We start from the raw sequence: 26,584 nt of genomic DNA, 5'->3' as shown, positions 1-26,584 counted from the left end.
GTTAGCTTCATAGCTGCACAAATTGTTTCATGTTAGCTTCATAGCTGCACAAAGTGAGTCATGTTAGCTTCATAGCTGCACAAAGTGAGTCATGTTAGCTTCATAGCTGCACAAAGTGATTCATGTTAGCTTCATAGCTGCACAAAGTGATTCATGTTAGCTTCATAGCTGCACAAAGTGAGTCATGTTAGCTTCATAGCTGCACAAAGTGATTCATGTTAGCTTCATAGCTGCACAGAGTGATTCATGTTAGCTTCATAGCTGCACAGAGTGATTCATGTTAGCTTCATAGCTGCACAAAGTGATTCATGTTAGCTTCATAGCTGCACAAAGTGATTCATGTTAGCTTCATAGCTGCACAAAGTGATTCATGTTAGCTTCATAGCTGCACAGAGTGATTCATGTTAGCTTCATAGCTGCACAAAGTGGTTCATGTTAGCTTGATAGCTGCACAGAGTGATTCATGTTAGCTTGATAGCTGCACAGAGTGATTCATGTTAGCTTGATAGCTGCACAGTGTGATTCATGGTAGCTTGATAGCTGCACAGAGTGATTCATGTTAGCTTGATAGCTGCACAGAGTGATTCATGTTAGCTTCATAGCTACATAGAGTGATTCATGTTAGCTTCATAGCTGCACAAAGTGATTCATGTTCGCGTCATAGCTGCACAAAGTGATTCATGTTCGCGTCATAGCTGCACAGAGTGATTCAAGTTAGCTTGATAGCTGCACAGAGTGATTCATGTTAGCTTGATAGCTGCACAGAGTGATTCAAGTTAGCTTTATAGCTGCACAGAGTGATTCATGTTAGCTTCATAGCTGCACCGAGTCATTTATGGCTGCACAAAGTGATTCATAACTGCACAAAGTGATTCATAACTTCAGAAGTGATTCATGTTAGCTTCAGAGCTGCACAGAGTGATTCATGTTAGCTTCATAGCTGCACAAAGTGGTTCATGTTAGCTTGATAGCTGCACAGAGTGATTCATGTTAGCTTGATAGCTGCACAGAGTGATTCATGTTAGATTCATAGCTACATAGAGTGATTCATGTTAGCTTCATAGCTGCACAAAGTGATTCATGTTCGCGTCATAGCTGCACAAAGTGATTCATGTTCGCGTCATAGCTGCACAGAGTGATTCAAGTTAGCTTGATAGCTGCACAGAGTGATTCATGTTAGCTTGATAGCTGCACAGAGTGATTCAAGTTAGCTTTATAGCTGCACAGAGTGATTCATGTTAGCTTCATAGCTGCACCGAGTCATTTATGGCTGCACAAAGTGATTCATAACTGCACAAAGTGATTCATAACTTCAGAAAGTGATTCATGTTAGCTTCAGAGCTGCACAGAGTGATTCTTGATAGCTTCAGAGCTGCACAGAGTGATTCCTGTTCGCTTCAGAGCTGCAGAAAGTGATTCATGTTAGCTTCATAGCTGCACATAGTGATTCATGTTTCCTTCATAGCTGCACACAGTGACTCATGTTAGCTTCATAGCTGCACAAAGTGACTCATGTTAGCTTCATAGCTGCAGAAAGTGATTCATGTTAGCTTAATAGCTGCACAAAGTGATTCATGTTAGCTTGATAGCTGTACAGAGTGATTCATGTGAGCTTGAAAGCTGCACAGAGTGATTCATGGTAGCTTGATAGCTGTTCAGAGTGATTCATGTTAGCTTCATAGCTACATAGAGTGATTCATGTTAGCTTCATAGCTGCACAAAGTGATTCATGTTAGCTTCATAGCTGCACAAAGTGGTTCATGTTAGCTTCATAGCTGCACAGAGTGATTCATGTTAGCTTGATAGCTGCACAGAGTGATTCATGTTAGCTTGATAGCTGCACAGAGTGATTCAAGTTAGCTTTATAGCTGCACAGAGTTATTCATGTTAGCTTCATAGCTGCACCGAGTCATTTATGGCTGCACAAAGTGATTCATAACTGCACAAAGTGATTCATAACTTCAGAAAGTGATTCATGTTAGCTTCAGAGATGCACAGAGTGATTCATGTTTCCTTCATAGCTGCACAAAGTGACTCATGTTAGCTTCATAGCTGCACAAAGTGATTCATGTTAGCTTCATAGCTGCAGAAAGTGATTCATGTTAGCTTAATAGCTGCACAAAGTGATTCATGTTAGCTTGATAGCTGTACAGAGTGATTCATGTGAGCTTGAAAGCTGCACAGAGTGATTCATGGTAGCTTGATAGCTGTTCAGAGTGATTCATGTTAGCTTCATAGCTGCACAAAGTGATTCATGTTAGCTTCATAGCTGCACAAAGTGATTCATGTTAGCTTCATAGCTGCACAATGTGGTTCATGTTAGCTTGATAGCTGCACAGAGTGATTCATGTTAGCTTGATAGCTTCACAGAGTGATTCATGGTAGCTTGATAGCTGTACAGAGTGATTCATGTTAGCTTCATAGCTACATAGTGTGATTCATGTTAGCTTCATAGCTGCACAAAGTGATTCATGTTAGCTTCATAGCTGCACAAAGTGATTCATGTTAGCTTCATAGCTGCACAAAGTGGTTCATGTTAGCTTGATAGCTGCACAGAGTGATTCATGTTAGCTTGATAGCTGCACAGTGTGATTCATGGTAGCTTGATAGCTGTACAGAGTGATTCATGTTAGCTTCATAGCTAAATAGAGTGATTCATGTTAGCTTCATAGCTGCACAAAGTGATTCATGTTCGCGTCATAGCTGCACAAAGTGATTCATGTTCGTGTCATAGCTGCACAGAGTGATTCATGGTAGCTTGATAGCTGTTCAGAGTGATTCATGTTAGCTTCATAGCTACATAGAGTGATTCATGTTAGCTTCATAGCTGCACAAAGTGATTCATGTTAGCTTCATAGCTGCACAAAGTGATTCATGTTAGCTTCATAGCTGCACAAAGTGATTCATGTTAGCTTCATAGCTGCACAAAGTGATTCATGTTAGCTTCATAGCTGCACAGAGTGATTCAAGTTAGCTTTATAGCTGCACAGAGTGATTCATGTTAGCTTCATAGCTGCACCGAGTCATTTATGGCTGCACAAAGTGATTCATAACTGCACAAAGTGATTCATAACTTCAGAAAGTGATTCATGTTAGCTTCAGAGCTGCACAGAGTGATTCTTGATAGCTTCAGAGCTGCACAGAGTGATTCCTGTTCGCTTCAGAGCTGCAGAAAGTGACTCATGTTAGCTTCATAGCTGCAGAAAGTGATTCATGTTAGCTTAATAGCTGCTCAAAGTGATTCATGTTAGCTTCATAGCTGCACATAGTGATTCATGTTTCCTTCATAGCTGCACAAAGTGACTCATGTTAGCTTCATAGCTGCACAAAGTGACTCATGTTAGCTTCATAGCTGCAGAAAGTGACTCATGTTAGCTTAATAGCTGCTCAAAGTGATTCATGTTAGCTTGATAGCTGTACAGAGTGATTCATGTGAGCTTGAAAGCTGCACAGAGTGATTCATGGTAGCTTGATAGCTGTTCAGAGTGATTCATGTTAGCTTCATAGCTACATAGAGTGATTCATGTTAGCTTCATAGCTGCACAAAGTGATTCATGTTAGCTTCATAGCTGCACAAAGTGGTTCATGTTAGCTTCATAGCTGCACAGAGTGATTCATGTTAGCTTGATAGCTGCACAGAGTGATTCAAGTTAGCTTTATAGCTGCACAGAGTGATTCATTTTAGCTTCATAGCTGCACCGAGTCATTTATGGCTGCACAAAGTGATTCATAACTGCACAAAGTGATTCATAACTTCAGAAAGTGATTCATGTTAGCTTCAGAGCTGCACAGAGTGATTACTGTTCGCTTCAGAGCTGCAGAAAGTGATTCATGTTAGCTTCATAGCTGCACATAGTGATTCATGTTTCCTTCATAGCTGCACAAAGTGACTCATGTTAGCTTCATAGCTGCACAAAGTGACTCATGTTAGCTTCATAGCTGCAGAAAGTGATTCATGTTAGCTTAATAGCTGCACAAAGTGATTCATGTTAGCTTGATAGCTGTACAGAGTGATTCATGTGAGCTTGAAAGCTGCACAGAGTGATTCATGGTAGCTTGATAGCTGTTCAGAGTGATTCATGTTAGCTTCATAGCTGCACAAAGTGATTCATGTTAGCTTCATAGCTGCACAAAGTGGTTCATGTTAGCTTGATAGCTGCACAGAGTGATTCATGTTAGCTTGATAGCTTCACAGAGTGATTCATGGTAGCTTGATAGCTGTACAGAGTGATTCATGTTAGCTCCATAGCTACATAGTGTGATTCATGTTAGCTTCATAGCTGCACAAAGTGATTCATGTTAGCTTCATAGCTGCACAAAGTGGTTCATGTTAGCTTGATAGCTGCACAGAGTGATTCATGTTAGCTTGATAGCTGCACAGTGTGATTCATGGTAGCTTGATAGCTGTACAGAGTGATTCATGTTAGCTTCATAGCTACATAGAGTGATTCATGTTAGCTTCATAGCTGCACAAAGTGATTCATGTTCGCGTCATAGCTGCACAAAGTGATTCATGTTCGTGTCATAGCTGCACAGAGTGATTCATGGTAGCTTGATAGCTGTTCAGAGTGATTCATGTTAGCTTCATAGCTACATAGAGTGATTCATGTTAGCTTCATAGCTGCACAAAGTGATTCATGTTAGCTTCATAGCTGCACAAAGTGATTCATGTTAGCTTCATAGCTGCACAACGTGATTCATGTTAGCTTCATAGCTGCACAAAGTGATTCATGTTAGCTTCATAGCTGCACAGAGTGATTCATGTTAGCTTCATAGCTGCACAAAGTGATTCATGTTAGCTTCATAGCTGCACAGAGTGATTCATGTTAGCTTGATAGCTGCACAAAGTGATTCATGTTAGCTTGATAGCTTCACAAAGTGATTCATGTTAGCTTCATAGCTGCACAAAGTGATTCATGTTAGCTTCATAGCTGCACAAAGTGATTCATGTTAGCTTCATAGCTGCACAAAGTGGTTCATGTTAGCTTCATAGCTGCACAAAGTGATTCATGTTAGCTTCATAGCTGCACAGAGTGATTCATGTTAGCTTCATAGCTGCACAAAGTGGTTCATGTTAGCTTCATAGCTGCACAAAGTGATTCATGTTAGCTTCATAGCTGCACAGAGTGATTCATGTTAGCTTCATAGCTGCACAAAGTGATTCATGTTAGCTTCATAGCTGCACAGAGTGATTCATGTTAGCTTCATAGCTGCACAAAGTGGTTCATGTTAGCTTGATAGCTGCACAGAGTGATTCATGTTAGCTTGATAGCTGCACAGAGTGATTCATGTTAGCTTGATAGCTGCACAGTGTGATTCATGGTAGCTTGATAGCTGCACAGAGTGATTCATGTTAGCTTGATAGCTGCACAGAGTGATTCATGTTAGCTTCATAGCTACATAGAGTGATTCATGTTAGCTTCATAGCTGCACAAAGTGATTCATGTTCGCGTCATAGCTGCCCAAAGTGATTCATGTTCGCGTCATAATCAAGAGAAAATACAAAGGAAAAGACCATCTATCTGTCTATCATACCCTAACAATGGCTACTACCTTCCTGGATCCTTCGGTAATTGCTATGTTTTGGAGTGGTTTTGAGTGATTCAAGCAACTAAAGATACCTTTTAGAGTTTATGAACTTAAAGTTACTTTCAAAATGAAGCACAATTAGATGAATTGAAAAAGGAGCACTGATTTTTACGAGATTCATTAGTGCTTCTCTTTGAGGCAATCTCATGCGTGTATTTGAATTTCCTGCGTCCTGCAATCAGTTGAGTTACTGTATTTCAATGGCACATCCAGATACAAGGAATCGATTGACATTTTGCAAAACAACCAGAGAAGCTCTTGTTTTGCAGAACATTTCCCTCAACAGAAAAAGGCTTCCCCTGTCCTGACAACAACAGGACCTGTAAAGGAGAGAACTGGCCAGTACAGGGATTGAACCTGTGACCTTGGTGTTATTAGCACCACACTCTAACCAACTGAGCTAACTGGCCAAAGAAAAAAAAATGTCATGGCTGCTGAGGTGCTTCACTAAATAGTGACGAGGCAGTGACGTTGCCTTGAACAGATGTCTTTTCTCTTGATTATTGTTTTGAAGCCCACAGTTCGACCCACTCACATACAGTATTTACACAGGGGGATGAAAATCCCAACATCCAGTCTGAAAAACATATTCTATCTACTGAGCAAAGTCAGCATGGATAGCTTTAACAATGTGAAAGAAGGATGCACACCTACTTCCCTTCTTCAACATGGTGGTCTAAAAGCCACCATGTGCTCTGAAGAACCACTTCTCACCAACCTCGACCCAATTGCTCACACTGAACAATAAAGCAACATCTGCTTCCTGACACATGCATCAAAAGAAGGTATTTCCTGGTAGTCCTCTCTCTCTCAATCCTCTCTCTCTCTCTCTCTCTCTCTTTGATGATGATTTAGTCCTGACTTTTTTTTACCATGGGCATTAGGCAGAAAAATGGCAAAGTCCCACAGTTCAGAAAAATGGCAAAGTCCCACTGCTCAGTTGTACAATCACACAAACCTTCTTTTCTGAGCTAAGACAATAATTGTAGATCTGACTGTGGAAACAACAGTGGTGATGATAGTGATACGCGGTCACGTGGTTCCTCAGCTGCAAAAAGAAAAACAAAACAAAAACACGAGTCAGCATTTCAAATTTAAGTAACTTCATTACCAGCATGAGCAGAGATCAATTTTCAGATCTTTTTTTGAGAATATCTAGAAGCAATTACACTGTACGGCCACACAATGTCATTAAAGTACCAACAAGCTTTTCCTGCCCTTGCACTTTGCCCTGACTGAGCAATTCTCTTCATGCTCTCATCTCTGTGAAGGCCACTGGTAAATTGGTGAGGACAAGCCTACAACGTTTGAATAAATCCATTTGATTAAATCAGAATAGGAAATAAAGCCTCAAGGTCCGGAATACTAAAAATGAATACTGTTTTAATAGAACCTGGAGTCCGACTGGAGTTTTGTGTATGGAGTATCACAGTCATCGTCAACACAACTTCTCTGGAGTTTGCTTTCACATTTGCCAAAATGCCCAAAACAAACAAGATCCATTCATTTGTTTCTGTTCTTTTGAAACTGAGCTTTTCATCAGCCTTAAAAGACTGAAGAGAAATCACTATTTATAATAGATTTTCTAAATTATTTCATTGCGTTGCGTATTGCGGGTGCACATAATTTGGTAGGTTAAGCCAGCTTGTGCAAAACGAGTTTTGGCACAAAACAATATATATGCAGTATATTAAAAGCAAGTGCTGTTGGAGATGTTGCTTGACGGCTCACTCAGCAGAAAAGCACTTCAGGGTACCCTTCGATAGCTCAGTTGGAAGAGCGGAGGACTGTAGTTGCTTGTGATGGCCATCCTTAGGTCGCTGGTTAGAATCTGGCTCGAAGGAAGCGTTTGGTCCGACAGAGAGGCTGATGCTATTTTAGTAATAATGATGGGGAGGTGGGGGTTAAAAAAAAAGCACACACACACACCCCCCCCCCCCCCAAGCCGAGACTTTTTCCTTGACTGGGAATCAAACCCAGGCCACAGCAGTGAAAGTGCCAAATCCTAGCCACTAGACCACCAGGGAGTAACCAGAGGCAAACGGGAATACCCACAGGACCTCTGAGGATCACCCGTGGCTGGGTGTAATACCTTTGAGGCGCCATGTACTGTCTGGGCAAAGTACCTCTGTGGTCCTCGAGTGGCTTGGGGCGGTACCTTTGTGAACCTGTCGTCACGTCTGTGTCTGGTACCTTACAAGCTTCTCGTGGCCAGGCGCAGATCCTCCGAGGCCCTCCGGTGGATGACCCTCTGGTGCTTCTTAAGGCTGAGTGCAGTACTTTTGGCTGGGCACAGTACCTTTGGGGCATCTGCAAAAATAAGGCAAATTTTAACTTACATCTTCACAAATTATTCTCTGGGATAGGATTCTGTCGTTTTTACAAGTTTGACTGACCTTGACATCTCGCCCAATGTTATTGCAGTTTTTCTGGCAGGTTGCTCCTTTTGATGCCAGCTTATTGTGCTGATACTACAAGGAGCAAACAAATGTGAATTTAGTGATATTCATTCACCAAGGCAGGTAACTCTTGCTAAGTTGCATAACAGTTTACTACTGACTGTATGTCCTCATCTCACCCTCAAATTTGACTTTTATTTACTCAAATTCACTCTTGACTGTATGTCTGTAGCTAACGCTCAAAGAACCCAACTGGAACATTGTCATCAGGTTTTTCAAAGTTTTCTTGCATTGCAGTAGTAAGGGGAACTTTAATACAACCAAAAGAGAAAGTTCTCCAAAAGCTCTCCCAAGGTTCCCACTTTACAAACGTTAGGAGAAAGTTAGGAGAAAGATCCATCAACCAAAACATGCAAACAAAAACTGTCATTATACATGCATCTAGAAATAGTTAAGGTGGGTGGAGCACAGAAGCACGGCAGGCCAGAACTGAGCTCGGAAAAAAACTTTTATTTTAGCTTTTAAGCTTTACATTTATTCTCCCACACACGCACGTACACACAGACAAGTGTTCAGGTTGGGGGAGAGCCCCCTTCCTCTGCTCTCCCTCTCCTCTTATGGGGCGCGGTCACTGGGGAAGACACACAAACACAGGTTAATTCCCGTCAGGTGCAGTGATTCTGCCACTTACCTTCCCTGACTCCGCCCTCCATTCACAGACTGATGCTTGACCACACCCCTGCTGCCACACACCCCCACCACCCGACTCAGGCCAGGGAGCCGTCCGTCCTGCAGCTGACTCCCCACCCCCTTGACGGGAGAGGAAATCCGCCACGACCATCTGCGCCCCTGGCCTGTGGACCACCTCGAACTTAAATAGCTGGAGTGCCAGATACCAATGGGTGATCCGCGCGTTGGCATCCTTCATGAGTTGGAGCCACTGCATGGGGCGCATGGTCTGGCCAGAGGGTGAAAGGGCACCCCAGCAGGTAGTAGCGGAGGGCGAGGACCACCCAATTGATGGCGGGGCATTCCTTTTCTATGGTGCTGTACCTGCCCTCGCGCACCGACAACTTCCGGCTGATGTACAGCACTGGACAGTCCTCCCCCTCCACCTCCTGGGACAGAACAGCCCCCAGCCCTCTGTCCGACGCATCCGTCTGCAAAACAAAGGGGAGAGAAAAGTCAGGGGAGTGTAACAGTGGCCCCCCACACAATGCAGCCTTTACCTTAGAGAAAGCCTGCTGGCATTGCTCCGTCCACTGGACCGGATCTGGTGCCCCCTTTTTAGTTAGATCAGTCAGTGTGCTGGTGTATGCTGACTCACCAAGCCCATGAGATTTTACACATGCATATGTGCTTTTCATGTATAAAAGCACCATAAAAACATCAGGGGTCGTCGGGCACACCCCTCTAGAGTCTTAAATTTCAGATTTTTTTTTTCAGAAATTTTTTTTTTCTCCCCGGCGCATGTGCTGTCAAGGCTCGGGCTCTCGAGGCCAGGGCTCTCGAGACCAGAGCTGACAAGGCCTTTGAAAAAGTGGTGCAAGTGGACAGAGAACCTACAGAAAACATCAGAAAGGGTTCTACACACCCCTGCACAGTTTTAGCCAACAAAGAATATGAATATGATTTATGAATATGATTTTTTTTTCAGATAATCAAAAAATTTTCCCCAGCACATGCTACTGATGCAAGTACCAATACTGAGAAGTCCAAGTGTCCAATTGGTCAAAGTGGCCAGAAAAAAAGTGGTTCATGTTGACAGAAAACTCACAAAAAACATCATTGTCATTAAATAAATCCCAGCTCACATAAGTCGGGAAGTTCAGCATACTTGCTGACCAAGTATGTACAGTGTCAGCCCAAAAATAATAAGATTTTTTTTTTTACATTGTCATTTAATAAATCTAAGATCACTCAAGTTGGGAAGGTCAACATACTTGCTGACCATACCAGGGAGAAGCTGAAGTGGCCCTGCATTACCTGCTGTGACCATCAGATGGCAATAAATCTAAGTTCACTTAAGTCAGGAAGGTCAGCACCATTGCTGACCATTCCAGGGAAGAAGCTGAGGTGGCCCTGCATTACCTGCTCTGACCACCAGATGGCAATAATGGGATATATTGGCCTCCAGTGAGGTTTTGCAGGCAGACTCGTGTACCAGAGAGCCCAAAACAAAGGAAGGGCCATTAAGAAGGACAAAGAGCTGTGGGGGGTTGGGTTGCAGCCTGGGTTAGGAAGTTGGGTTGCAGTTCCATGGCCTGATTAGATAAAAAATGTTGAAAAATGGAATTAAAAGTTAAATCTATCCCAAAGCATCCAAACTTGGTATATGAATATTGGCCAGTATACAGGTGCTACTCAGTGGGTCCAAGGTTGGGATGCTTTCAGCAAAGTTTTGGCCACAACTGTGACTGTCTCTCTTGGCAGAGAACAGCAAACTTATGGTTAGTGCCCTGTAATCTAATGTCTTTTTATTTTCAGTATTTCCTGGTAGTCCTCTCTCTCTCAATCCTCTCTCTCTCTCTCTCTCTCTCTCTCTCTCGCTCTCTGATGATGATTTAGTCCTGACTTTTTTTACCATGGGCATCAGGCAGAAAAATGGCAAAGTCCCACAGTTCAGAAAAATGACAAATTCCCACAGTTCAGAAAAAATGACAATGTCCCACTGCTCAGTTTTACCATGGGCATCAGGCGGAAAAATGACAAAATCTCACAGTTCAGAAAAATGGCAAAGTCCCACAGTTCTCTGCCAGGGTGGAGAGGAGTCTCGCAGATTTCCCATTAGAGCAGTAGCTAGATGAGACTCTGCGACATGTGTTTGACCAAGTGAGAGTAATCGATGGTCAAATGCTCCAGCCGAACGCCACCCCGTCCTTCCCCTACTTCGCGATTATGAAGGATAGGTTATACCGAGTGACGCAGGACACTCAAACTAAAGAGCGAGTCACGCAACTTTTAATTCCAAAGAGCCGCTGTGAATTGGTATTCCAGGCGGCTCACTTTAATCCCATGGCTGGACACATAGGGCAAGATAAGACACTAGCCCGAATAATGGCCCGATTCTATTGGCCGGGGATTCACAGCGATGTCTGTAGGTGGTGTATGGCGTGCCGCGAATGCCAGTTAGCAAATCCAGTGGCTGTCCCAAAAACGCCTTTGCGCCCTCTACCATTAATCGAGACCCTGTTCGAAAGGATTGGGATGGATCTCGTCGGGCCATTAGATCGGTCAGCACGGGGGTACCGCTTTATATTAGTTCTGGTGGACTATGCAACCCGATACCCGGAAGCAGTGCCTCTGCGCAATATCTCAGCACGCAGTATTGCGGAGGCGCTCTTCCACGTTATCTCCCGAGTTGGAAACCCGAAAGAGATTCTAACTGATCAAGGCACCACATTTATGTCATGGACACTGTGTGAACTGTATGGGTTATTGGGGATTAAGCCAATCCGCACCAGCATGTATCACCCACAAATGGACGGTTTAGTGGAACGGTTCAACCGCACCCTCAAAAATATCATTAAAAAATTCGTCAGTGAGGACGCATGTAATTGGGATGAGTGGCTCGAACCCTTGTTGTTTTCAGTGCGAGAGGTTCCCCAAGCCTCCATGGGGTTCTCCCCATTCGAATTATTATATGGGCGTAAGCCACGCGGCATTCTAGACGTGCTGTGGGAAAATTGGGAGGAGGGACCTTCACAAAGTAAGAACCAAATTCAATACGTTATGGACCTGCGTGCAAAACTCCACACGCTCACCCACCTAACCCAGGAGAATTTGCGGCAGGCCCAAGAATGGCAAGCCCGCCTGTACAACAAGGGTACGCGCCTTAGAGAGCTCACACCGGGAGATAAGGTACTCGTACTGTTGCCCACGTCGAGCTCCAAATTGATCGCCAAGTGGCAAGGACCCTTTGAGGTCACAAGGCGAGTCGGGGACGTCGACTATGAGGTGAGGCGAACGGACAGGGGAGGGGCGCTACAGATTTACCACCTCAATCTGCTTAAACTCTGGAATGAGGAGGTCCCCGTGGCGTTGGTGTCGGTGGTTCCGGAGAAGGCGGAGCTGGGGCCGGAGGTTCAAAAAGGGGCATTGACATCACGTACCTCTCCGGTCCCCTGTGGAGACCACCTCTCCCCGACCCAACTCACGGAGGTTGCCCAGTTGCAGACCGAGTTTTCGGATGTGTTCTCGCCCCTGCCCGGTCGCACTAACCTCATAGAGCACCACATAGAGACACCCCCGGGGGTAGTAGTGCGTAGCCGCCCTTACAGACTACCCGAACACAAAAAAAAGGTGGTTCGGGAAGAACTTGAGACCATGCTTGAAATGGGCATCGTCGAGGAGTCCCACAGTGACTGGAGCAGCCCGGTGGTCTTGATACCCAAGGCCGACGGGTCAGTCCGGTTCTGTGTGGATTACAGAAAAGTCAATGCAGTATCTAAATTCGATGTGTACCCAATGCCTCGTACTGATGAGTTGCTCAATCGACTCGGCACTGCTCACTTTTATTTGACACTGGAATTGACGAAGGGATATTGGCAGATCCCCTTGACTCCCCTATCCTTAGAGAAAACGGCATTTTCCACACTGTTTGGTTTACACCAATTCGTCACCCTTCCGTTTGGGCTGTTTGGGGCACCCGCTATGTTTCAGCGGCTGATGGATAGGGTCCTCCACCCCCACGCCACGTATGCGGCCGCGTATCTAGATGATATCATCATCTATAGTAATGACTTGCCGCGGCACCTTGAACATCTGAGGGCCATCCTTAGGTCGCTGAGGTGAGCGGGGCTCACAGCCAACCCAAAGAAGTGTGCGATTGGGCGGGTGGAAGTACGGTATCTGGGCTTCCCCTTGGGCAACGGGCAGGTATGTCCCCAAATTAATAAGACTGCATCGATTGCGGCCTGCCCGAGGCCCAATATCAAAAAGGGGGTGAGACAGTTCCTGGGGCTGGCTGGCTATTACCGTAGGTTTATACCTAATTATTTGGACGTCACCAACCCCCTGACTGATCTCACTAAAAAGGGGGCCCCAGATCTGGTCCAGTGGACGTAGCAATGCCAGTGGGCTTTTTCAGAGGTAAAGGCTGCACTGTGTGGGGGGCCACTTCTACACTCCCCTGACTTTTCTCTCCGCTTTGTGTTACAGACCGATGCGTCGGACAGAGGGCTGGGGGCAGTTTTGTCCCAGGAGGTGGAGGGGGAAGACCACCCCATCCTCTACATCAGTAGGAAGCTGTCAGTGCGTGAGGGGCGCTACAGCACCATTGAAAAGGAGTGTCTGGTGATCAAGTGGGTGGTCCTCACCCTCCGTTACAACCTGCTGGGGTGCCCTTTCACCCTCTGTTCGGACCACGTGCCCCTCCAGTGGCTCCACCGCATGAAAGATGCCAACGCGCGGATCACCCATAGGTATTTGGCACTCCAACCCTTCAACTTTAAGGTGGTCCACAGGCTGGGGGCGCAGATGGTCATGGCGGACTTCCTCTCCCGTCGGGGGGGGGAGTCGGCTGCAGGCCAGATGGCTGCCCGGCCTGAGTTGGGCGGTGGGGGTATGTGGCAGCGGGGGCGTGGTCAAGCGCCGGTCTGTGACAGGAGGGCGGAGTCAGGGAAGGTAAGTGGCAGAATCAATACACCAGACAGCAATTAAACTGTGTTTGTCTGTGTCTTCCCAGTGACCGCGCCCTATTTAAGGAGGGAGAGCGAGAGCAGAGGATCTCATCCCCAAACCGGACGCCGGTTGTGTGTGTCTGTTTGATTAAGCTATTGTTCGCTGAAAAGTGTGGCAATAAAACCCACTGTGTACGAACCTGATCTCTGTCCAGCCGTCCTCTGTGGTCCACCCTACGTTAGGACTGTTACAATATGTTTTCTCCACATTTCACCTCCACACCACTCTGAAAGCTGCTCAGAATGTAGTGATTCATTTTTTGAGAGCAACAGCTCTGACAGTATTTCCAGCTGCAAGCCCGAAAGTGCTGGAACAGCAAGGACAATTCTGTTTGTTTGTTTGTTTTTGCCATACACTGATGACATTTGCATTTGATGTCAAAAGTGGGTGGCACGGTGGTGTAGTGGTTAGCACTATCATGTCGCAGCAAGAAGGTTCTGGGTTTGAACCCACTGGCTGAAGGGGGCCTTTCAGTGTGGAGTTTGCATGTTCTCCCTGTGCCTGTGCAGGTTTCCTCTGGGTGCTCTGGTTTCCCCCACAGTTCAAAGACATGCGGTTAGGTTATTATGGGGTAGCCATGGCCTGAGGTTAGGCTGAAGTGTCCTTGAGCAAGGGCACCTAACCCACAACTGCTCCCTGGGTGCTGTAGCATAGCTGCCCACTGCTCTGGTTATGTGTGTGTGCTCATTACTCACTTGTGGGTGTGTGTTCACTGCTCCAGATGCATTAAATGCAGAGTTTAAATTCCACTGTGTGCTTAAGAATTACATGTGACAAATAAAGGCTTCTTGGTTTGCCTTCTATATGTGATAGGTCAGAATTTCAGCTTTTATTTCTTGATATTTGCACCTATATATGTTAACAGAATGGTGTTGGGAGTTTTGCACAGTCAAATGCAGGGACTTTCAAGTCAAGTCAAGTTTATTTGTATAGCGCTTTTAACAATAAACATTGTCGCAAAGCAGCTTCATAGAATTTAACGACTTAAAACATGAGCTAATTTTATCCCTAATCTATCCCAAATGAGCAAGCCTGTGGCGACAGTGGCAAGGAAAAACTCCCTCAGATGACATGAGGAAGAAACCTCAAGAGGAACCAGACTCAAAAGGGAACCCATCCTTATTTGGGCAACAACAGACAACATGACTATAACATTAACAGTTTTAACATGATGTCAGTTTCGTTGATGTTGTAAACTCTTCATTGATGGAAACTTGAGTGCAAAACTGTTCATGACAACAGCAGTCCTAAAGTTAGCAAGTCAACTGTAGTCCTTAGCCATAAAAGCATTACTGTAAGTGTCCAGAGCATCCTCCAAGTGTGACTTTCAACTGTCCACATGGGGCCGTCCTCCACAGAAACGATGCAATGAGACTCCAACCAGACACAGGGCACCAGGATGGATCAGGCAGGTCCAAGGAGCAGAAGAGTTTGGCATCTTGATCCCAGGACCGACATGTAACTCAGATGGAAAGATTGGGGGGGAGCGAGAGAAAACGCAGGCTGTTAGGTATGCCCAATATCACCTGAATAAGTAGGAACAGTACCTGTATACATATTGCACAGTACAAGCAGGGACTCCGGGAAAAACTAACTATGACAGCATAACTAAAAGGGGAGAGCCAGAAGGTAATACAGGCATGAGGGAGCCCCGGGACATAAAACAGCCAGCCACTACATCGTCAACAGACTCGAATGAGCAAGCGAGTGGGGGACTGACAGCATCCGTACATCCCAGTTTACCAAAGACTCTATGTCTGAGGACCCTCCAGATCTACACCTTTACCTCATAAACACAATTAACAAAAGGCTTGACTAAACAGATATGCTTTCAGCCGAGGCTTAAATGCTGAGACTGTGTCTGATTCCCAAACACTACTTGGAAGGCTGTTCCATAACTGTGGGGCTTTGTAAGAAAAGGCTCTGCCCCTTGATGCAACCTTCACTATACGAGGAACCAGCAGATAGCCTGCACCCTTTGATCTAAGTAGGCATGGTGGGTAATAGAGGAGCAGAAGTTCACTCAGGTACTGTGGCGCGAGACTATTCAGTGCTTTAAAGGTCAATAGTAGTATTTTATAATCGATACAAAATTTGATTGGGAGCCAATGCAGTGTGGATAAGACAGGTGTGATGTGGTCATATTTTCTAGTTCTAGTAAGGACTCTTGCTGCTGCATTTTGAACTAACTGGAGCTTGTTCATGCACTTATAGGAACATCCAGACAGTAAGGCATTACAATAATAAAACCTGGAGGTAACAAAAGCATGAACTAGTTTTTTTCCGCGTCATGGAGTGACATTAAATTTCTTATCTTAGCAATATTTCTCAGATGAAAGAAAGCTATCCAGGTAATGTTATCAATGTGATTTTCAAATGAAAGACTGGGGTCAATAATCACTCCGAGGTCTTTTACTGCTGCACGTGAAGAAACAGAAAGGCCATCCAGAGTTACTGTGTAATCAGAAAGCTTACTTCTATCTGCATGTGGTCTGAGTACAAGTGCTTCAGTCTTGTCAGAGTTAAGCAGAAGGAAGTTAATAAGCATCCAGTGTCTGTCCTTCACACATTACTCAGTTCTATTAAGCTGGTGTCTCTCATCAGGTTTTGCAGAACCACACAACTGTGTGTCATCAGCACAACAGTGGAAAATAATACAGTGTTTATGAATAATATCACCCAGAGGTAACATATATAAAGAAAAAAGCAGTGGACCCAAGACAGAACCTTGTAACTTTACCTCAGTATGTCTAGAAAAAGCACCATTTACATCAACATACTGATAGCGATCAGTTAAATTAGAGCTGATCCAGGAGAGGGCCATTCCCTTAACTCCCACAACATTTTCTAGTCTATCCAGAAGAATGGAATGATCAGCGGTATCAAATGCTGCATGAAGGTCAAGCAACACAAGCAGCGAGACAGCCCTGATCAGACACCAACAGTAGGTCATTTACTACTTTAACCAGTGCTGTCTCTGTGCCATGATGAGGTCTAAATCCTAACTGATACATTTCATGGATGTTATTCCTATGTAAATATGAGCAAACTGCTGTGCCACAGCTTTTTCAAGGATCTTGGAGATAAAGGGGAGTTTTGATATTGGACAGCTGACAGGGATCAAGGTCAGGTTTTTTAATCAATAACTGCTAGTTTAAAGGATTTGGGTACATAGCCAATCCTAAGAGAAGAATTTATTATTTTTAGAAGTGGTGCAATTACTTTGGGTATTATCTTTTTGAATAGACATGTAGGCAAGGGATCTGGTACACAAGTTGAGGCTTTTGATGTGGAGATTAATGGAAGTAATTCAATTTCTCTAAGGGGAGTAAAACATTCTAATTGCTGATCTGAAACAGTTCTATCAGTTAACTACAGGGTCTCTTACATTGTCTGACCTTAAATTAGTAGTTTGAGTTTTTTGTCGGATATTCTCAATTTTGTCATGAAAGAAATTCATGAAGTCGTTGCTACTACATACTACAGGTATGCACATGTCTATAGTGGACTTATTCCTGGTTAATTTTGCTACAGTATTAAACAGGAATCTAGGATTATTTTTGTTATGTTCTATTAGGGAGGGGAGATAAGTTGATCTAGCAGCACTAAGAGCTTTTCTATACTTCAGGAAGCTCTCCTTCCATGCTAATTTGAAAGCTACCGATTTTGTTTGACGCCATTTACGTTCCAATTTTCAAGTGGTCTGTTTTAAAGTGTGAGTGTCTTCATTATACCAGGATGCTAATTTTTTGTCTCTGAACATTTTCCTTTTAAGAGGAGCTACTTTAGCTTATGGCAGATAATGAGGTCAAGTATGGCAGAACGTTGACTCTAAGCATTCAGTTCCCTGATCAAGTTCTGCAGGGGCCGACAGTGACCCAGTCAAAGTTGATAACTCTGGGAGATCATTTATAAAGCTCTGTGCAGTAGTTGACATGAATGTACATTTAATACAGTAGCGTGGTGAGGTGCATTATTATTACTCAGACATATTTTGAATGAGATGAGATAATGATCTGAGATAACTTCAGACTGTGGAAGTATGATTATATTTTCTACATTTAACCCGAATGTTAGTATTAGATCGAGGGTGTGACGACCATTATGGGTCGGTCCTATGACATTCTGATTAATCCCTACTGAATCTAAAATGGACACAAACGCTGTTTTCAAAGGGTCTTCTGGGTTATCAAAGTGAATATTAAAATCTCCGACAACTAAAGTTTTGTCTAAGTAAATAACCAGATCTGAGATAAAATCTGCAAATTCAGAAAGAAACTCAGAATATGGCCCCGGGGGCCTGTAAATAATAAGTCACCCATGAACCTGTTTTTGTTTTGGGTTTTTTTGGATGCCTTCTTTCCAGTAGAATATAGTGAATGGAATCATTGTAATAGTCATAAATCATGGAGAAATAAACACAAGATTTTCTTGCTAGTTATGATAGTGGACACAGTGTAGCGTCTCTCCTGGGAATCACAGGTCCTACTCCCTAACTTGAATCACATACCAAGAGAATGAAGTTACAGCCCTTGTTGAAAGCAGTAAAATCAGTAAAGCCATACAGATTTTGTGAAGAATGCAAAGGTGACATGAACCTGCGTTCACGCAGATATCTAATAGAACGGGGGCTAATAGGGGCTTCATGCCCCAAATAGAAAGATGGCTTTTGTTTCCCCTTCACATGAGTGTTAGTGCTATTCATGCTGGTCATTTGAGGTTAAGGCCTATGCCGCACTGGCCTCATCGATGAGGCACTGGACTCTTAAGCCAATGTTTGTTTGTCAAATTTCTCATCTCATCTCATTATCTCTAGCCGCTTTATCCTTCTACAGGGTCGCAGGCAAGCTGGAGCCTATCCCAGCTGACTACGGGCGAAAGGCTGGGTACACCCTGGACAAGTCGCCAGGTCATCACAGGGCTGACACATAGACACAGACAACCATTCACACTCACATTCACACCTATGGTCAATTTAGAGTCACCAGTTAACCTAACCTGCATGTCTTTGGACTGTGGGGGAAACCGGAGCACCCGGAGGAAACCCACACAGACACGGGGAGAACATGCAAACTTCACACAGAAAGGCCCTCGCCGGCCCCGGGGCTCAAACCCAGGACCTTCTTGCTGTGAGGCGACAGCGCTAACCACTTCACCACCATGCCGCCCCGTCAAATTTGATGAGAGAAAGGCTTTGTCCATGGGCTTTTGAAATTCGCGATTGCATGTGTTTAGCAGAGAGGGGAAAGCAGATTTCTTCTAACACCAAAATTTCCAAGATCCCATTAATTGAGAGTACACACAAGGATGCAGCAGAAGCATGGCTGGCTTGCTAAACAAGAGGAAGCACATCAGTAGTAAAAATGTGTCGCCCATTTCAGTCCAGACAAATCCAGGTGTTTCCAGTTTCTTTTCTTCTTCTGTCCCATGTCAATTTGCACCACGTATAGGGACCGTTACAGCGATAGAGACAGGTTCCTAGCACTTCATTCCCCCCTGTCGTTTGCCATCAGTCTTCTCATGTTGGACTTTTCAACATAAGTTTCACGAATGCCTCATCGGCGACGATCCATGTCCCGTTTGAAACCATTCACCCATACAACTGGGTTTGGGAATGCCTCACTGGTGTTTGCATCATGCAACAGTCTTAGCTCATTGCACAAGTGCACAATGGACTTGTCAGGATTACTTGAAATCATTTCTGTCAACCATTGCACGCTTAGTCCTGGGTCATCAATCTCAGGCAGCCCTGCTCTTATAACAGAATAGCCAAAGGGGCCCCACCAATGGTGCCAGTTGTCTGCAACCCTTTGTTAGCTGTCCATTGCTAGCGATGACGCCTGCTTCAGTAGGATGCACAGAAACACAGATGGGCCGTGAGGCCCACACCAGAGCGACAGAGTCGTCCGCAGCGGTGGCATGAATGGCCCGGTTGAGGTGCTATGGAATGTCTAGTTTCATGAGCTCTCCTATACTCCCGTTGATGCTTGTCTTCAATTTCAAACACTGAGCTTTTAACTTTGCTTCGCTATGTTGCTCTCACCGAGGCATCCCTTTCTCATGTCTGATCGATAATGACGGCATTCTTCATGTTCCTCTTCCAAACGTCTTTGTACCTCAGTTTCTGTCCTCCTTGTTTCTGTCAGCCTCTTTCCTAGGCTCAGTTCTCCGTAGAAAACGGCTTTGGGTAGTCGCGTGTCAAGCGTGCGCCAGACGTGTCCAGCCCAACGAAGTTGGGAGGCTGTGATAAGGGTTTCCACGCTTACTGTTTTGGCTCGCCTGAGGACTTCTACATGCTGCATACATTTCACAAGGGCCAAAGGCTGTATCCGACTGCATGGAAGAAGCCATGAGTTAAACCCTGTAGGGCATGCTGAAATAGCTCAGTAGGGAGAGCGTAAGACTGAAGGTCCCTGATTCATTCCTGGGTATGGGGATTGATGGTTTGTGTACACCTTTTTCCAAGTGTGTGCTAATTTTTTTGCCAGAGCGAGGTCAGTTATATGGCAGTAATTTGATGGTAAAAACAATCTTGCAGCTGTGTCTTGGTTCCATGGTGTAATGGTTAGCACTCTGGACTCTGAATCCCGTGGTCTGAGTTCAACTCTCAGTGGAACCTTTGAAGCTGCTCTTTGCACCTCTTTAAATAATATATTTCACCTGAAGGCTGCTTTTGAGCAAGCTTGCATATCCCAAACCCTTTGTTTCCATCAACATGGAACAAGTTCTCTTCAAGATAGGTATGGTCCACTTCTGCAATTTTGGATCTGAGGTTTATTCCAGTACCATCACAGCTTCAATGATATTGGGCACTATAGTTCTGGATTTGGGTGCAACATGGTGGCTCGGGGAGCATTAGAACAGTTGGTGGTGGCACAGTCGTGTAGTGGTTAACGCTGTCACCTCACAGCCAGCATGTTCTGGGTTTGAGCCCAGTGGCTGATGGGGGCCTTTCTGTGTGGAGTATGCATGTTCTTCCTGTGCTTGTGTGGGTTTCCTCTGGGTGCTCTGTTTTCCCCTGAAGACATGCAGGTTAGGTTAATTGGTGGGTCTAAATTGACTGTAGGTGTGAATGGTTGTTTGTCTTTATGTGTTAGCCCTGTGATGATCTGGTGACTTGTCCAGGGTGTGCCCTGCCTCTCGCCCATCGTCAGCTGGAATAGGCCCCACCTTGCTTGTGACCCTGTACAAGATAAGTGGTTACAGATAATGGATGGATGGATGGATGGATGGAAAGCATAATTGTCTGTGCCTCTAGAACCAAATCAGAGTGATAACTGCCCAACAATGTTTAACTCATGTAATGGAAATTTCTAATAAACACTTCAGAACGCTTAACAGTTGTCTTTTCAGTCATTTATTATAGTAGATCATATAAAGATATATAAAATAGGAAAGGAAAGAGAAGAATAGAAGAAGACATCACTTCTGATGATGCCGAGAGTACACGGACTCTGAGTTGTGTTTTAGGAATGTTATCTATTATACTCTGAAAGCATTTGCTCACTGCTTGTGTCTTCATGTGATTGGCTCAAGATTTTCTATGAAGCTTTGTTAAAGTGTGCACCTGGCGTGCTCTGGTATGTGCAGGCGGATGCGAGTTAGGGAGAGCTCAAGCTCCCTGCTTATCACCACCGAGGTCAGGAAAGGTGGTTATATCATGAGAAGATGCGTAGTTAGGATGAACTCAAGCACCCTGCTCATTACCACCAAGGCCACAGAAAAGGGATTAGAGCATGTGGAAAAACATCTCTTCTCAGTAACTCAGTAACATACAGAAACACATAGAATAATAATGTTCATCCATTAAGTCACTTGAGCTCAACATACAGGAACACAGAGAATAATAATGTTCATCCATTAAATTTCCCTCACATTCCCCCCTTTTTATCCTATAGGATAAATTGCTAAAAGGAAAGAAAAGAACTGTACACAGTTTCAGTGATAAGAGTTCTCAGAGAGATTCGATTTAACACGCCATTGAGTGTACAGGGATAATGCTAAGGCTGTTTTTATAAGACATAGACATCTTAAATGAATGCTAGCAAGCCATACACATAGATCAGGAATAATAGAACAGGAAACAATCATAATGAAAGTGTTTTAAGTTAGGGCGAGTTTCATGTCAACTGTGCTGATGTCATCGAATGGTGGGTTATAGTCTTCGTGTGGGTTTGGAGGCCAGTCAGGCAAGTCGTCTGAGTCTATTTTCACCATCTGGTAACCAATATTTGTCAGCTGCCTCTGAAACACAGACATACAACATTGACAGAAAACAGGGAGCAAACATAGCATCACAATCACTAAGCCCAGGACCAGTATGGTGGATAGAATCAGAGTCTTCCATCCACTGAACCAATGCCACCAGCTGTCTTTGTGTCCTCCATGTTCATCTGCTCGTAATTGTTCAGCAACCTTGCGCATCTTGTTCAGTGCCTCAGTAATGTTACCGAGTTAACCCTTGCCCTTCTTGACGTGTATTGGTGCTCAGAGGGCGGGCACGCCCTATCAGCCCTCGTCCCACCTCACCGGGACTTGGAGGAAACTCAAAACCCTAAGACTTATCTATCAGCTAGACACTGAAATACTCTTCCCTATTGAGGGTGCGTGCGTGATTGATGTGATACTCGCACTGTTCCATGCAGTGATGCCTTTCTTCCTCACGAGCTTTAGTCAGCGTCTGGTCACTTAGGCCTTCCTTTTCCTCCTGCTCAGCCGGTTCAGGTACCCTCCTGCAGCGGCTAGCGTGGATCCACGTCACTCTGCCTGTGACCTTCACTGCTCTTGGGGTCGTGAGCAGGACCTGGAATGGGCTATTCCACCATGGCTTGTTCCACTTGGTTTGTTGGAAGTCCTTTACCACGATCCAATCCCCTGGTTGTAGATCGTGCAGAGGTCCCTCAGCGGGTTTGGGAAGTGCTTTTTTACCTGTTTGTGGATAGATTTCAAAGCAGAGGACAACGTTGCACAGTAATTCAACATTGCATCATCACACAGTGTGGTGTCCAGCAGTGTTCCTTGAGCTGGCCCTATCCCTGTGTTGGGTACTCGTCCAAACAGAATTTCAAATGGGCTTAACCCATGTTTAGGCCTAGTTTGCATCCTCATTTGTGTGAGTACTACAGGTAGGACCTTTGTCCATCCTAGCCCTGTTTCTGCACAAGCTTTGCTTAGTTTATTTTTAAGTGACCCATTTTCCCTCTCTAAGTGTCAGTTCAATGAAGTCCATTTGGAGGTGATCAAATGGTTTGTCTGGTATTGGGTGTGCTGCTTGAGTTAGTTTGATACCTTGATCTGCATTATATTGTGCACATATCAAGCATTGCTTGCAAAATTTCGCAGCATAATTTGAAAACCCCTTTGTGAACCATCTCTTTGTTACTTCTGCTACCATCCCCCCTTTTTGACACATGGGTGAGCCCATGTGCCAATTTTGCATAGAAAGGGAACATGTATTTTGGTAGACAGGGACCGCCCGAGGGACAAACCCAGACCAAGTTTGCAAGGATACAGCCCGCCTGTTTCCAGACTCATCTCTCGTCCTGGGTGGCAGTGCTCTCAAGGTCCGCTAGCTGTAAACAAGGGGTAGAAACCTGAGGAAAGGCAAGGTTAGAGGGTGAACTGGAAGCCGAGACTGCACACTTAGCTGCCGCGTCTGCCCTGGCATTCCCTTGAGACACAAGATCAGTATTGTTAGTATGGGCAGCACACTTACACACAGCAATGGCTCTAGGGAGTAGAACAGCATCCAACAACTCAGAGACCAGTTTATGATGTGCAATGGGAGATCCTGTGCTAGTGAGAAAATTTCTGTGTTTCCAAATAGTGCCAAAATCGTGCACAACACTAAACGTGTACCTACTGTCCGTAAAAATATTGACAGATCACCCTGAAGCCAATTTGCATGTCTCGATAAGGGCACAGAGCTCTGCGGCCTGTTCCGACAGGTTTGAGGGCAGACACGACGCCTTGAGGACCTCGTGATCTGAGACTATGGCAAAACCTGCTTTGTTCATTCCCGTCTCTGGGTCTCTGGAGGCTGAACCATCCACATAGAGGATCATGTCTGGATTTTCCAAAGGTTCACTCTTTAAGTCTGCCCTGGGGGAACAAAAATCATTAGTGAGAGCTACACAGTGATGTGGCTCTCCATCGTCCTCTGTAGGGAGAAGAGAGGCAGAATTCAGAACAGAACAACGTTTCACAGTGATGTTAGGCATATCAAGTATGACAGTGTTATACTTCAACCATCTCTGTGCTGACAAATGTGACGTCTTTTTTCTTTTTTTTTTTCCAACAGAAGCAAGGAGACAGCATGTGGGACCAAAGGGTGAGGTTAGAATACCCCACAATATTTCTGGAGGCAGTTACCGCCTTTTCAGCTGCAGCAACTGCACGCAGGAAAACAGGAAGTCCAGCCGCCACTGGATCCACCCTGCTGGAGAAGTAAGCTACAGGTCTCAATCTATCCCCATGTTTCTGCAAAAGAACAGAGGTCATAAAACCCTTCTTTTCATCGACAGTTTGAACAAATGGTTTATTGGGGTCAGGCAGTCCCAGAGTGGGTGTGGTCTGCAGAGCACTCTTTAGGGATGTCAGGCACACACGGGACAGCCACAGCATTGACTGCTTGCAGATCTTGGACAAACCTCCACTCATCGGGCTGGGACGGTTTTCTTGCCTTCTTAACTGGAAAAATAGGAGTGCGCACTGGAGAGTCCTGGCAAGGGACAATTACATCTGCCTTCAGCAACGAATCAAAGACCGGTCTTATACCTGTGATTGCTTCTGGTTTGAGTGGGTACGGGGTCTGTTTAGGACTGAAATCTGATTTGGGGGTGATCAGCACTGGTTCAGCATTCTTTATTAGGCCCACATCATGTTTACCCTTTGCCCAAACGGAATTTGGAACTCCCTGCCAATTTGGGGTGCACCTCTGCTGGAGTTATGCCTGTGGAAACAGAGACAAACAGGCCACTATGGCCGGGATCCACAGGGCCCTGGTCATCAGTGGCTAATATTACGCTGCGCTTAACATACACACACATAGCCTGACTTTGTTTGTAGACCCCAAGCCTTTGACAAAACAACACACTAGGGTCCTCTGTTTGGGACCATTCATTGCCATCGACTGCACACTTCCTGACCCACTTCCCCATGTCTTTCCAATGGGCGGCTCGTGGCCTTGGTAATGAGACATGGGATATAGAATTAATGATGTCAAAGAAATCATGTTGGCAGCAGCCGACCTCAAAGTCCTCTGACACAAGGCTGCGTATAACATGTTTGAGAACACTGCAATGAACATTGATGCAGCTGTTTGGACAACGAGTAAAATGGACCTGCACAGTGCAATAATGTTTAGACCAATACATAGTTTGAGGGTCAATCTTTCACGTGCATGGGGGTCTGCAAACCAAGTCTTTTCAAACTCTACATCTTGCCCTTGGTGAACATGTGCTGTGCAATGTAAATCTTCCTCTTTCATATAATCTGTGTCAACTGATGAGGTGTTCAAGTGTGCGAGCTGTACAAGGTGTTTTGGAGTTTGTGTGAGCTGATCTGAGCAGAGCTGCCAGACATACACATGCAGGGGGCTTCCAAACCCATACTGCACACTGCACATTTCACTTACTTCAATAGTTAGCCCATCTGGAGTGGATGTGAGATTTACTTCTAATTTGCACATTAAATCACGTGCTAAAAAATTTACTGGACATGTATGTGAGATGAGAAATGAGTGGGACATACTGTAACTATTCCTCCCTCGCTTTCACATGGGAGGTTGACTGAGAAAGTTTCGGTTACAGGTCGTCCTGAGATGGCCATCGTCTGAATAGAATTTGAGCTGAGCGGTGGGTCTACTGGAAGTACCCCATGTTGTATCACTGAGTGTGCTGCTCCAGAATCTACTAAAAAGGCTAACACATGCCCACACACAGTGAGGGGCATGCAAGGGAGTTTAGAAAAGGGAGTAGTTGTGTATTTTAACAAACTTAATGCAACTTCAGGTGTATTTATTTGGACTGGTGTATCGGGCGTTTCTGTGTAGTCTTGCTGTTGCATGCAGGTGCTGCTACTAATGTGTTTAACGTTATGTGAATGCTCCTGTCTATGTGTATGTGTATCATCAGGTGTGTGTGTGTTACCTCCCCTGTTCTCTGTGTGGGGCCCGTTCCCGGAGTCCGCCCATCAGTCTGCTTTGCTGTACTCCTCATGGGGCTTCTGCCTGTTACTGTGGAGACAATTTCGAGCAGTGTGTCCCTTTTGATTGCAGTTGTAGCAGGTTGCACCTTTTATCCAGGACGAGTCACTCCAGGTTGTCCTGTCTCTGCCCCTACTTCGACCTCTTCCTCCTCTTGTTCCTTTTTCTCCAGGCTGAACAGTCTGGAAAAGAGTGAGAGTGGCGGCATGTAGAGCTTGGTCTCTTTGTGTCGACTTTGTCTTCTCCTTCTCTTTCAGCAGCTTTTCTGCATGCATAGCATACTGCTCGATCTTGGTGAGGCTCAGGAGTGCCCTCCACTGCAGCCAGGTTCATGGGCCTGGTCAGGCCACTGTGTTTCTCGTGCGTGGTGGTGAGACAGGTGAGAAACGCTGACACACCTTCTCCATCTTCTTGCTTACACATACTGATCTTAGTCATGTCTATGTTCAAAGGAAAAGCACTGTCCAGACGAGCACAGAGAGCAGTGGTAGTATCTCTATACTCACCATTGCCAGCCACGCTCCAGTCTGGTGTAGTCATTCGCTGGTCAGCTTCCGGCCACTCTTTGGAAACTTTGTTCCAATCTATACCCATCTTGGTCATGATTAGGCAGCGAAGTTCATGGACGGTCAGTCGGAATTCTCTGCAAAATATCAACAGTTCATTACCAAATCTCTTTCCTCCTACCTCTCTCACATTGGGAAGAGAA

At 45.0% G+C, this 26,584-nt stretch overlaps 1 protein-coding gene and 3 non-coding genes across 4 annotated transcripts in view; 3 read left to right on the top strand and 1 right to left on the bottom strand.

Annotated features, from left to right (window-relative positions):
• The window catches only part of LOC132867733 (histone H1-like), a 276,764-nt gene that overhangs the window by 170,557 nt on the left and 79,623 nt on the right, over nucleotides 1-26,584 (top strand). The window lies entirely within an intron of this gene.
• On the bottom strand, nucleotides 5,926-5,999 carry trnai-aau (transfer RNA isoleucine (anticodon AAU)). The gene has a single exon. It is a non-coding gene; the product is annotated as a tRNA-Ile (tRNA).
• Nucleotides 7,346-7,433, top strand: trnay-gua (transfer RNA tyrosine (anticodon GUA)). The gene is given in 2 exon segments: nucleotides 7,346-7,382; nucleotides 7,398-7,433. It is a non-coding gene; the product is annotated as a tRNA-Tyr (tRNA).
• On the top strand, nucleotides 20,218-20,289 carry trnaq-cug (transfer RNA glutamine (anticodon CUG)). The gene has a single exon. It is a non-coding gene; the product is annotated as a tRNA-Gln (tRNA).

The sequence above is a fragment of the Neoarius graeffei genome, chromosome 19, assembly GCF_027579695.1.
Source record: "Neoarius graeffei isolate fNeoGra1 chromosome 19, fNeoGra1.pri, whole genome shotgun sequence".
Taxonomy (NCBI): domain Eukaryota; kingdom Metazoa; phylum Chordata; class Actinopteri; order Siluriformes; family Ariidae; genus Neoarius; species Neoarius graeffei.
The sequence above is the reverse complement of the archived record's forward strand: the minus strand, read 5'-3'. Positions and strand labels throughout refer to the sequence as shown.